Source organism: Clytia hemisphaerica, unplaced genomic scaffold, assembly GCF_902728285.1.
Source record: "Clytia hemisphaerica strain Z4C2 unplaced genomic scaffold, Clytia hemisphaerica genome assembly, whole genome shotgun sequence".
Lineage (NCBI taxonomy): Eukaryota > Metazoa > Cnidaria > Hydrozoa > Leptothecata > Clytiidae > Clytia > Clytia hemisphaerica.
The window spans coordinates 199,390-210,786 of record NW_027103668.1 but is presented as its reverse complement, the minus strand read 5'-3'; the positions used below and the strand labels follow the sequence as shown (position 1 = coordinate 210,786).

At 34.1% G+C, this 11,397-nt stretch overlaps 1 protein-coding gene and 1 long non-coding RNA gene across 2 annotated transcripts in view; both read right to left on the bottom strand.

Annotated features, from left to right (window-relative positions):
• The window catches only part of LOC136803299 (talin-1-like), an 85,457-nt gene extending 84,383 nt beyond the window's left edge, over nucleotides 1-1,074 (bottom strand). The window contains exon 1 of the mRNA XM_067060018.1: nucleotides 1,056-1,074. The gene's annotated coding sequence lies outside the window, so the exon portion shown is untranslated. The remainder of the gene's footprint in view (nucleotides 1-1,055) is intronic.
• A 4,161-nt stretch (nucleotides 1,075-5,235) lies between these two features.
• On the bottom strand, nucleotides 5,236-6,788 carry LOC136803326 (uncharacterized). Its single transcript, XR_010846134.1, has 2 exons — nucleotides 6,555-6,788; nucleotides 5,236-5,744 (listed from the first exon to the last, which is right to left on the bottom strand). It is a non-coding gene; the product is annotated as an uncharacterized lncRNA (long non-coding RNA).
• Nucleotides 6,789-11,397: the final 4,609 nt, after the last annotated feature.

Below are 11,397 nucleotides of genomic sequence, written 5' to 3'. Positions count from 1 at the left end.
ACTTCCGCCACACTTATAAATAGCACTAGAGTTTGCAATATCACATGAAATATATCATTCAGGGTCATTAGACTCGTCTTGTGTCCATTTCTTGTCTCCCGTCCACTAAAGGTACATCATCCGCGTCAAAGGTCTATACCATGTGATTGGTCAACTATTTCAATTTTTATTATTGAAGAAAATATTAGTTAAAAATATGCTTCGGGTCTCTCAATGTTTCTTTAGAAAGTCGTCTTGAATTTAGCTTTAATTGTACTTTGTTAGGTTGATGAAATGATGTCTGTCTTTTAAAATGGAATTATTGATATGGATGAAACATTCCATTTTTCCATCTTGAGCAGCTAAATGAGAATTTGAAATTTTTCATCCTTCATAGCCTAAAAACTCTGAAATTGCTTTTCTAAGATATATACCTTCAATCTTGGATCCCGTAACGGCGCCGTAAGTCATCAACTTACTATATGAAGCTTTAAGGAGAAAAATGTGATTCAATCAAAATTGCATTTTCTGATGGAATATTCCATCTTTTTCTGCTCTTTGAAATGCTCTCTTAAAAATTGGGCTATACTTTACTTATTTACTTCAGTTAAAATTCAAAATCAAATTCACAAAATAAACCTACATAGAATTAGCAACATAGTTTTTCCAGAATTCATTTAAATGTTCGCAAACAAGGTTCATCTGAGTTGCTTTGGTAATATGTGTTACATATTGTTTTTGGAAGATTGTTTAATAAATCATAACAGATTATTTTCTTATTCGAATAAGAAATAGTAAGTTTCCATGGTTCGTATTTCTAACATGGGAAACATGAAACAATCAGCCAAAAATAGCACCCAGAAATCAACAGCATTCGAAAATTGTTGTGTAAAAAAGTCAGTATGGTAGTTTCGTTTTCAAAGCTTGCTTTAGAGTTTCTGCCAATAGTTTTTAAATAAAGTGTATGCAATGTCTTTCTCATACAAATCTGTCACAGGGTCAGGTTCCGAACAAAAAATGGGAGAGATAGAGATGTTCCAAATGAACCAAAACTATCAAAGATTCGAGAAACTTACTTTTATAGATATGTGCTGTGTCATTCTCCTCTTCAAGATTATGAAATTGTCAAATTTGAAATGCTTAAAATAGTCTGGTATCAAAGGATCTTGTCGTCTTATTATAAAGTATCGTCATTCCTTGTTTGTATACTTTTCTGAGCAAAATCTATTTGATGTTGATCATTCCTATTGACGTCTATCACCCTAAATAAAATTAAGAAGAAAAGCCGGAAAAGCTGACTGTGTTTGAAGAAAAGCCAGAAAAGCAGACAGATAAATCATTTTTAGGATAAAAAAATTGCCATAGTTTTTTAAAAGTTTATTTATGCATTCGCAAACAAGGTTCATCATGTGGAAGCACCGTTTTTACAAATGAAAGGCTTTTTCAGGTGAGTTTCTCTAGAAAAGTTAGAAAAAGACATCACTTTCAAAAATGAAAACTCGAATATTGCAAGCTTTTCATTGGAATGCTAAATACTGATGTAATTGATTTATATGGTATATTGTTAACTTCAGGGCCTCAACGACACAGGGTTTACCGAGTTGCTTTGGTAATATGTGTTACATATTGTTTTTGGAAGATTGTTTAATAAATTATAACGGATCATTTTCTTATTTGAATAAGAAAGAGTATTTTTTCCACAGTTCGTATTTTGAACATGGGAAAAATGAAACAATCAGCCAAAAATAGCACCCAGAAATCAACAACATTCCAAAACTGTTGTGGTACAAAGTCAGTAGATTTATTTTTAAAGCTTGCTTTAGAGATTCGGCCTAAAGTTTTAAATAAAGTGTATGCAGTTGCCTTTCTCATACAAATCTGTCACAGGGTCAGGTTCCGAACGAAAAATAGGAGAGATAGAGATATTCCAAATGAACCAAAATTACCAAAGATTCGAGAAACTTACTTTTATAGATATGTGCTGTGTCATTCTCCTCTTCAATATTATGAAATTGTCAATTTTGAGATGCCTAAAACCGTCTGGTATCAAAGGAGCTGGTCGTCTTATTATGAACTATCGTCATTCCTTGTTTGTATACTTTTCAGAGCAAAATCTATTTGATGTTGATCATTCCTATTGACGTTTATCACCCTAAATAAAATTAAGATGAAAAGCCAGAAAAGCAGACTGTCTTTGATAAACATAGAACAGATAAATCATTTTAGGATAAAAAAATTGCAATAGTTTTTTAAGAGTTTATTTATGCATTCGCAAACAAGGTTCATCATGTGGGAGCACCATTTTTAGAAATAAAAGGCTTTTTCGGGTGAGTTTCTCTAGAAAAGTTAGAAAAAGACATCACTTTCAAAAATAAAAACTCGAATATTGCAAGCTTTTCATTGGAATGCTAAATACTGATGTAATTGATTTATATGGTATATTGTTAACTTCGGGGCCTCAACGGCACAGGGTTTACTGAGTTGCTTTGGTAATATGTATTACATATTGTTTTTGGAAGATTGTTTAATAAATTATAACAGATCATTTTCTTATTTGAATAAGAAAGAGTATGTTTCCACGGTTCGTATTTTGAACATGGGAAAAATGAAACAATCAGCCAAAAATAGCACCCAGAAATCAACAACATTCCAAAACTGTTGTGGTAGAAAGTCAGTAGATTTATTTTTAAAGCTTGCTTTAGAGTTTCGGCCTAAAGTTTTAAATAAAGTGTATGCAGTTGCCTGTCTCATACAAATCTGTCACAGGGTCAGGTTCAGAACGAAAATAGGAGAGATAGAGATATTCCAAATGAACCAAATTTACCAAAGATTCGAGAAACTTACTTTTAAAGATATGTGCTGTGTCATTCTCCTCTTCAATATTATGAAATTGTCAATTTTGAGATGCCTAAAACCGTCTGGTATCAAAGGAGCTGGTCGTCTTATTATGAACTATCGTCATTCGTCCTTCGTATACTTTTCTAAGCAAAATCTATTTGATGTTGATCATTCCTATTGACGTCGATCACCATAAATAAAATTAAGAAGAAAAGCCAGAAAAGCAGACAGATAAATCATTTTTAGGATAAAAAAATTGCAATAGTTTTTTAAAAGTTTATTTATGCATTCGCAAACAAGGTTCATCATGTGGGAGCACCGTTTTTACAAATAAAAGGCTTTTTCAGGTGAGTTTCTCTAAAAAAGTTAGAGAAAGACATCACTTTCAAAAATGAAAACTCGAATATTGCAAGCTTTTCATTGGAATGCTAAATACTGATGTAATTGATTTATATGGTATATTGTTAACTTCAAAGCCTCAACGACACAGGATTTACTGAGTTGCTTTGGTAATATGTGTTACATGTTGTTTTTGGAAGATTGTTTAATAAATTATAACAGATCATTTTCTTATTTGAATAAGAAAGAGTATGTTTCCACGGTTCGTATTTTGAACATGGGAAAAATGAAACAATGAGCCAAAAATAGCACCCAGAAATCAACAACATTCCAAAACTGTTGTGGTAGAAAGTCAGTAGATTTATTTTCAAAGCTTGCTTTAGAGTTTCAGCCAAAAGTTTTAAATAAAGTGTATGCAGTTGCCTTTCTCATACAAATCTGTCACAGCATCAGGTTCCGAACGAAAAATAGGAGAGATAGAGATATTCCAAATGAACCAAAATTACCAAAGATTCGAGAAACTTACTTTTTTAGATATGTGCCGTGTCATTCTCCTCTTCAATATTATAAAATTGTCAAGTTTGAGATGCCTAAAACCGTCTGGTATCAAAAGAGCTGGTCGTCTTATCATGAACTATCGTCATTCCTCGTTCGTATACTTTTCTGAGCAAAATCTATTTGATGTTGATCATTCCTATTGACGTTTATCACCCTAAATAAAATTTAGATGAAAAGCCAGAAAAGCAGACTGTCTTTGATAAACGTAGAACAGATAAATCATTTTAGGATAAATAAATTGCCATAGTTTTTAAGAGTTTATTTATTCATTCGCAAACAAGGTTCATCATGTGGGAGCACCATTTTTAGAAATAAAAGGCTTTTTCGGGTGAGTTTCTCTAGAAAAGTTAGAAAAAGACATCACTTTCAAAAATAAAAACTCGAATATTGCAAGCTTTTCATTGGAATGCTAAATACTGATGTAATTGATTTATATGGTATATTGTTAACTTTAGGGCCTCATCGACACAGGGTTTATCGAGTTGCTTTGGTAATATGTGTTACATATTGTTTTAGGAAGATTGTTTAATAAATTATAACAGATCATTTTCTTATTTGAATAAGAAAGAGTATGTTTCCACGGTTCGTATTTTGAACATGGGAAAAATGAAACAATCAGCCAAAAATAGCACCCAGAAATCAACAACATTCCAAAACTGTTGTGGTAGAAAGTCAGTACTTTAATTTTCAAAGCTTGCTTCAGAGTTTCAGCCAAAAGTTTTAAATAAAGTGTATGCAATTGCCTTTCCCATACAAATCTGTCACAAGGTCAGGTTTCAAAACGAACAAGGCGCCCAAGGGCGTGAAGGCCCAGCTAAAAAAATCTGTAATAGAGACAAATTACAAGGATACTTGCGCAAAATTATGATTTTTCTATAATTTCCGCTTTTGTTTTATCTTATGACTTACAGTAGATTGATTAAAACGAATTGATTGATTAATCTTAAAACGAATTTTTCAGTTATTCGAAGTAAATTCTTATCCCCCTTGGAGCTTCGAATAACCGGGAGACTACTGTTTTTTTTTCACATTGTAGGGATCGATGATCAAACAACTGGACGACCCAATTTGCATTCCCAAGGGGCTGTGTAAGGAGTAAGAGTTCCTGAATATGTAAATATCAATAGCAGTTTTTAACATGAAATATATCTAGACATTGTCACTTTTTAATGGTACTAAAAAAATGTCCCTTCACTATTTCACCCCACCCCCTTTTTTTGAAGGGAAAATTGTACCCTTCGTTTGCAAAATTGATTATCACTTTGTAAAGATAGTAAAAAAATCTCCCGTCACTATTTCACAAGTTGTCTGATATGGAGAGTTCTACCATGACCACAGACAAAGAAAGTTTTGAAGTTTTGCTTGAAATAGAAGAGTTGACTACTAAATGACGATAAATTGAGCGGAGATCATATTGCCTTGTCCCGTTAAAGTTGCCGATTGAACTACGGGATGCTTCGATTGGTATCATGTTTTGAAAAGGGGAATGTAAAAAAATGATAAATACGTCAGTCTCAAATATAATGTATATTTATTTTAATAGCCTATTGTTTTTTAACAAATTAAAAAAGCTGAGCAAGTAAGTGGCAATGAAATGTCAAAAAAAATCATAAATTCCGGGTTAGCCTCGGAAATCTGAGTTACCCAAATGAAACACAAGTTAATTGAATCAAGTGAGTCGAGTACTATCAAGTTAGCCGAGTAATATCAAGTTAGCTGAGTAGTGTCAAGTTAGCTGAGTAATATCAAGCTAGCCGAGTAATATCAAGCTAGCCGAGTAGTATCAAGTGAGCCGAGTAATATCAAGTGAGCCGAGTAATATCAAGTGAGCCGAGTAGTATCAATTGAGCCGTGTAAAACCAAATAAACTGAGTATAACAAAGTATTCCAAGTGTATTCTGGTGAGCCAAGTGAATCGAGGGGAATCCTTTAAATCAGAGTTAACTGTGTAAATCCAAGTTAGCTTTGTATATATAAATCCAGATTGACCAGAGTAGCTATACACTGAATGATGTGGACTTTGATGAACCCTGAAAAATAAAAACAAAAACGAAATTACCCAAACAGTCGCGTTCAACTGGAGTATACTACCATGTTCATAAATCGTAAAGCTCAAGTGCAGCGTAAGCTTGTTCCAAGTTTTGGAAGACTTTCATAATTATGTCCACCGCCCGTTAGGAAGATACTTGCTTTTTGTTGAAAATTGAGGCGTGCAGGCATTTATAGGTCACAATTTTTTCACACAACATAAAGAACCCGAGATGAAATCTGATCATGATGTTTTACAAATACAAGTGAAAATCTCATTTCCAGGGCAGCTACCTTAAAGGGATAACCAGATAAAAAATAAAATTCAGCCCAAAGATTCCTTCCATAGTCCTTAGCAAAACCTCCAAATTTTACAGGCTACTTGTTTTTCAAAGTCGAAATATTTAGGTTTGTAATTTTTAATTTCTGCTGGAAAACAATAGAATTTCAACATGAGGTACGTGTGAAGTACGAAAAACTGAGATTTCTAATTGTCATATCTCGAATCTGGAATATTATTTCTCAAAAATATTTGGAGGGCTTACTAAGGACCGTGGAAAGAATCTTTTAGCCAATTTTCATATTTTATCTGGTCATCCCTTTAAAAGTTTTAAACAAAAAGGACAAAAAATTACGAATCAAAAAAAGAAATCCTTCTCTAGACTATAACCAACAATGAGCTTCTCTTTACCACGCTTCCCCCAACCTCACAAAGATTTTGCAGTAAATAGTAATGCACAACTTGATTTTTCACTTAAGTCATTAGGTTACCAAGCCTTTTAAATCCTGAAGAAAATCAAATTCAAACTCACCTTAAGATTGGGTATCAATCAATCAGTGGAACCAATCAGTCTGGATATGATGTACGATAACAGTCTTGATGTATATGGATGATAGATGGTCCAAAACTGTACAAAAAGAAAAACAAATATGATTCTTATTAACAAAAAGTACAATCATTAGGCATGACCTGGAGTAATACCTTTAAGGGAACATTTTTTGGCGAGAACTTATTTTGGCAAACAACTAAAGTCAGCAAAAATTTTTATCTTCTTGAGCACAAATTTTGGTGAATGGCCAGGCAAATCTTTCCTTTCGGCAAGAATCAATTTTGGTTAGAACTGAAATTGGTGAATTTCAAGTTTACCTCAAGTAAAATTTTTTCTCCATTTCGACCAGACGATCTTAATCGAACGGAATTGAAATTCAATTGTCGAACACAATCGAATCTCAATCCAACAACCGAATTCTAGGTAATATTTGATTCGTTTGATTGAGATTTTCGTTTGAGTGATTGAATCGAATGCAATCGTAACCCAATCGAACGCAATCGAACAACAAACTAATCCGAAAATTGGGGTAAGGCTGATGGAATTTAATGATATGTTTATCGTAATGGCGATCTTCAGAATTCGATGCGGCCAAGTTTTCATTATTCATTATGCGAGCAAAAGAATTATCTCCATAATTATAAAAATCAAAGAAGCGCACTTTTAAAGAGATGGTAGGGCCGTACGGGTTCGTTTTTAAACGGATATTTGCCGGACCGTTTGTTTTGATCTTTCAAAATCTTGATGAAACGCCAAAATAGCAAAATAATGGCAACTTGGCGCAGCAGTTTTTTGAACCGATCATCGGTTTTGTTCGATTGAGATCGTCTGGTTTCGAGTATCGACTTATCTGGCACCCGATGTAGAAATTTTCTTCCGACACGCTAAAGCTCTGAAGGTCGGGAAAATTTTCAACATCTGGAAGAAATACATTACGGAATTTCGCCTGACCGCGTAATTTTTTAGAAAAATGGGCCCGAGTGCAATTTGGACAGGGAAGGTGTCATGGCCGACAAAATTTGGGTCAGAAAAAACTTCAAAAGGTTTCACGAAATAAATTCAAATACAAAACTTTTTGGAGAAGGAATCATGCAAAATATTATCATTCTTTTCACAAGGAGGGCATGTAGAAATACTCAAATAAGTATTTTTCCTTCTTTAAACTGGTCACAGAAGCAAAAACAAAATAGAAATAACATTGTACACAAAAAAGCCTGAAAGAAGAGAAAAGTCATAATCAGCATCTATAAATAACACTAAAAGAAAAACTAAAGCTATAGAAAATGAATACTAACCCTCAATGAACACTTTTGTGAAGTTTAATAAAGATTTTATCCAAAAAACTTCAGTTCTGGAACACTGAAGTCGGTTTGTCGGTTGTCGGTGTTGTCGGGCGGCCGGTGGACAACAGTTATATAGACCTTTTTTCAAAGAGGACGTCCTGTTGAATAATTATGTACTCCAGCCATAAAAACAATGATAGAGCCATGCATAATTACTGTATCATGCATATTGTAATAATTATGCATGGTTTTATCATTGTTTTTCTGCTGGACTACATAATTATTCAACAGGGTGGCCTCTTTGAAAAAAGGTCTATTTGGAGGACGGTCTAAGATAGATAACAACATGAAAGTTACTGATAAAAGCCTAAGCCCATAGGAACATACCTGCTTTAGTTTCTTTGGTCTTTGAATGGTATAAAATTTGAGAAAGTGCAGAAAAAATCAGCCATCAAAACAAACAAAAACAAAAGTTATGATTATCAACTTTTCTGTGGTAGAAACACATTTTTTGGGTTGGTGCACATACAGAAATTACACTGGATACTAAAACTAATATTCAGGGAGTGATAAGTACAGTTAAACTACAAAAAATCCATCAAAAGAAACCAAAAACAACCATAACAGCACACATTTTTTTGAAAATTACATCAGCCATGTTGTTTGTAATTTTTGCCGACATACTCATGACGTGGTAACTAACGACAGTGATTTGACGGTCTTTTTGAGGCGCCAGATCTCAAAAAAACAATTTTTGAGCGTTCAGCACGGCCCCGAAAATGAGGGCTAAACTTATGTCGGCACATCAATGGATGACTACTATTTCTCTCCGATGGTATATTGGCCCGCTCCTTTAGAGCTTTAGCGTGGGCGGCCGCCAATACGCCATCGGAATATCAGATAAAGTATCGACCGACCGACCCGACTGATAGATAGAATAGCTGTTTTCAAAATCAAAGCAGACGCCAAACAACCCGCGATAGTGACCTGCGCTGCATTTTTTGTAAGTGGAATTGCCTGATTCTTACCCCTCCTACCTAGCCCTTAATTTGAGAATTAACCTTGCAGATTTTTTGTATTTCGACCGACCGACCGACCGACCGAAAGCTAGTGTCTTGTTGCTAAAGGCCAACATTCTTATGATACTACTGGAGCACACACAATAGAGATTTACCTTTATGAATGGCAGCAGCAGTCAGTGACAGTAAAATCTTGATTTATCCTCTTTACTTCTTGAACTCTTTACTTCTCAGTCTTTGAGAGAAAAAGAGATCACGTTGAACACTCCACGTTGAGTTGAAGATAGTCTATGTCATATGTAGGTGGTAGACTATACGAAATACAGACAATAACAAGATACGGTCTTCAGCCATATATCAACATATGGCTTTGCTCGGCTTTGCTAGAGGATAGATATTGTATGCTAGCCGACAGACGATCCCTGTCGATCCCGCTACATTATAGCGCTGAGTTTAGCCTGGAAAATATATGTACTCTCGCGGAACACCGCCTAATTGCTTTGCGTAACTAACAAACGGGCACTGTGCAGATGAAAGGCCCACTACGCTGCGCTGCTGGGCCAAAAATAGGAGGGATAGAGATATTCCAAATGAACCAATATTACCAAAGATTCGAGAAACTTACTTTTATAGATATTTGCTGTGTCATTCTCCTCTTCAATATTATGAAATTGTCAATTTTGAGATGCCTAAAACCGTCTAGTATCAAAGGAGCTGGTCGTCTTATTATATACTATCGTCATTCCTCGTTTGTATACTTTTCTGAGCAAAATCAATTTGATGTTGATCATTCCTATTGACGTCTATCACCCTAAATAAAATTAAGAAGAAAAGCCAGAAGATCAGACTGTCTTTGATAAACATAGAACAGATGAATCATTTTGGGATAAAAAAATTGCCATAGTTTTTTAATAGTTTATTTATGCATTCGCAAACAAGGTTCATCATTTCGGAGCACCGTTTTTACAAATAAAAGGCTTTTTCGGGTGAGTTTCTCTAGAAAAGTTAGAAAAAGACATCACTTTCAAAAATAAAAACTCGAATATTGCAAGCTTTTCATTGGAATGCTAAATACTGATGTAATTGATTTATATGGTATATTGTTAACTTCGGGGCCTCAACGGCACAGGGTTTACTGAGTTGCTTTGGTAATATGTATTACATATTGTTTTTGGAAGATTGTTTAATAAATTATAACAGATCATTTTCTTATTTGAATAAGAAAGAGTATGTTTCCACGGTTCGTATTTTGAACATGGGAAAAATGAAACAATCAGCCAAAAATAGCACCCAGAAATCAACAACATTCCAAAACTGTTGTGGTAGAAAGTCAGTAGATTTATTTTTAAAGCTTGCTTTAGAGTTTCGGCCTAAAGTTTTAAATAAAGTGTATGCAGTTGCCTGTCTCATACAAATCTGTCACAGGGTCAGGTTCCGAACGAAAAATAGGAGAGATAGAGATATTCCAAATGAACCAAATTTACCAAAGATTCGAGAAACTTACTTTTAAAGATATGTGCTGTGTCATTCTCCTCTTCAATATTATGAAATTGTCAATTTTGAGATGCCTAAAACCGTCTGGTATCAAAGGAGCTGGTCGTCTTATTATGAACTATCGTCATTCGTCCTTCGTATACTTTTCTAAGCAAAATCTATTTGATGTTGATCATTCCTATTGACGTCGATCACCATAAATAAAATTAAGAAGAAAAGCCAGAAAAGCAGACAGATAAATCATTTTTAGGATAAAAAAATTGCAATAGTTTTTTAAAAGTTTATTTATGCATTCGCAAACAAGGTTCATCATGTGGGAGCACCGTTTTTACAAATAAAAGGCTTTTTCAGGTGAGTTTCTCTAAAAAAGTTAGAGAAAGACATCACTTTCAAAAATGAAAACTCGAATATTGCAAGCTTTTCATTGGAATGCTAAATACTGATGTAATTGATCTAAGGGCCTCGACGACACAGGGTTTACCGAGTTGCTTTGGTAATATGTGTTACATGTTGTTTTTGGAAGATTGTTTAATAAATTATAACAGATCATTTTCTTATTTGAATAAGAAGGAGTATGTTTCCACGGTTCGTATTTTGAACATGGGAAAAATGAAACAATGAGCCAAAAATAGCACCCAGAAATCAACAACATTCCAAAACTGTTGTGGTAGAAAGTCAGTAGATTTATTTTTAAAGCTTGCTTCAGAGTTTCAACCAAAAGTTTTAAATAAAGTGTATGCAGTTGCCTTTCCCATACAAATCTGTCACAAGGTCAGGTTTCAAAACGAAAAATAGGAGGGATAGAGATATTCCAAATGAACCAATATTACCAAAGATTCGAGAAACTTACTTTTATAGATATTTGCTGTGTCATTCTCCTCTTCAATATTATGAAATTGTCAATTTTGAGATGCCTAAAACCGTCTGGTATCAAAGGAGCTGGTCGTCTTATTACATACTATCGTCATTCCTCGTTTGTAAACTTTTCTGAGCAAAATCAATTTGATGTTGATCATTCCTATTGACGTC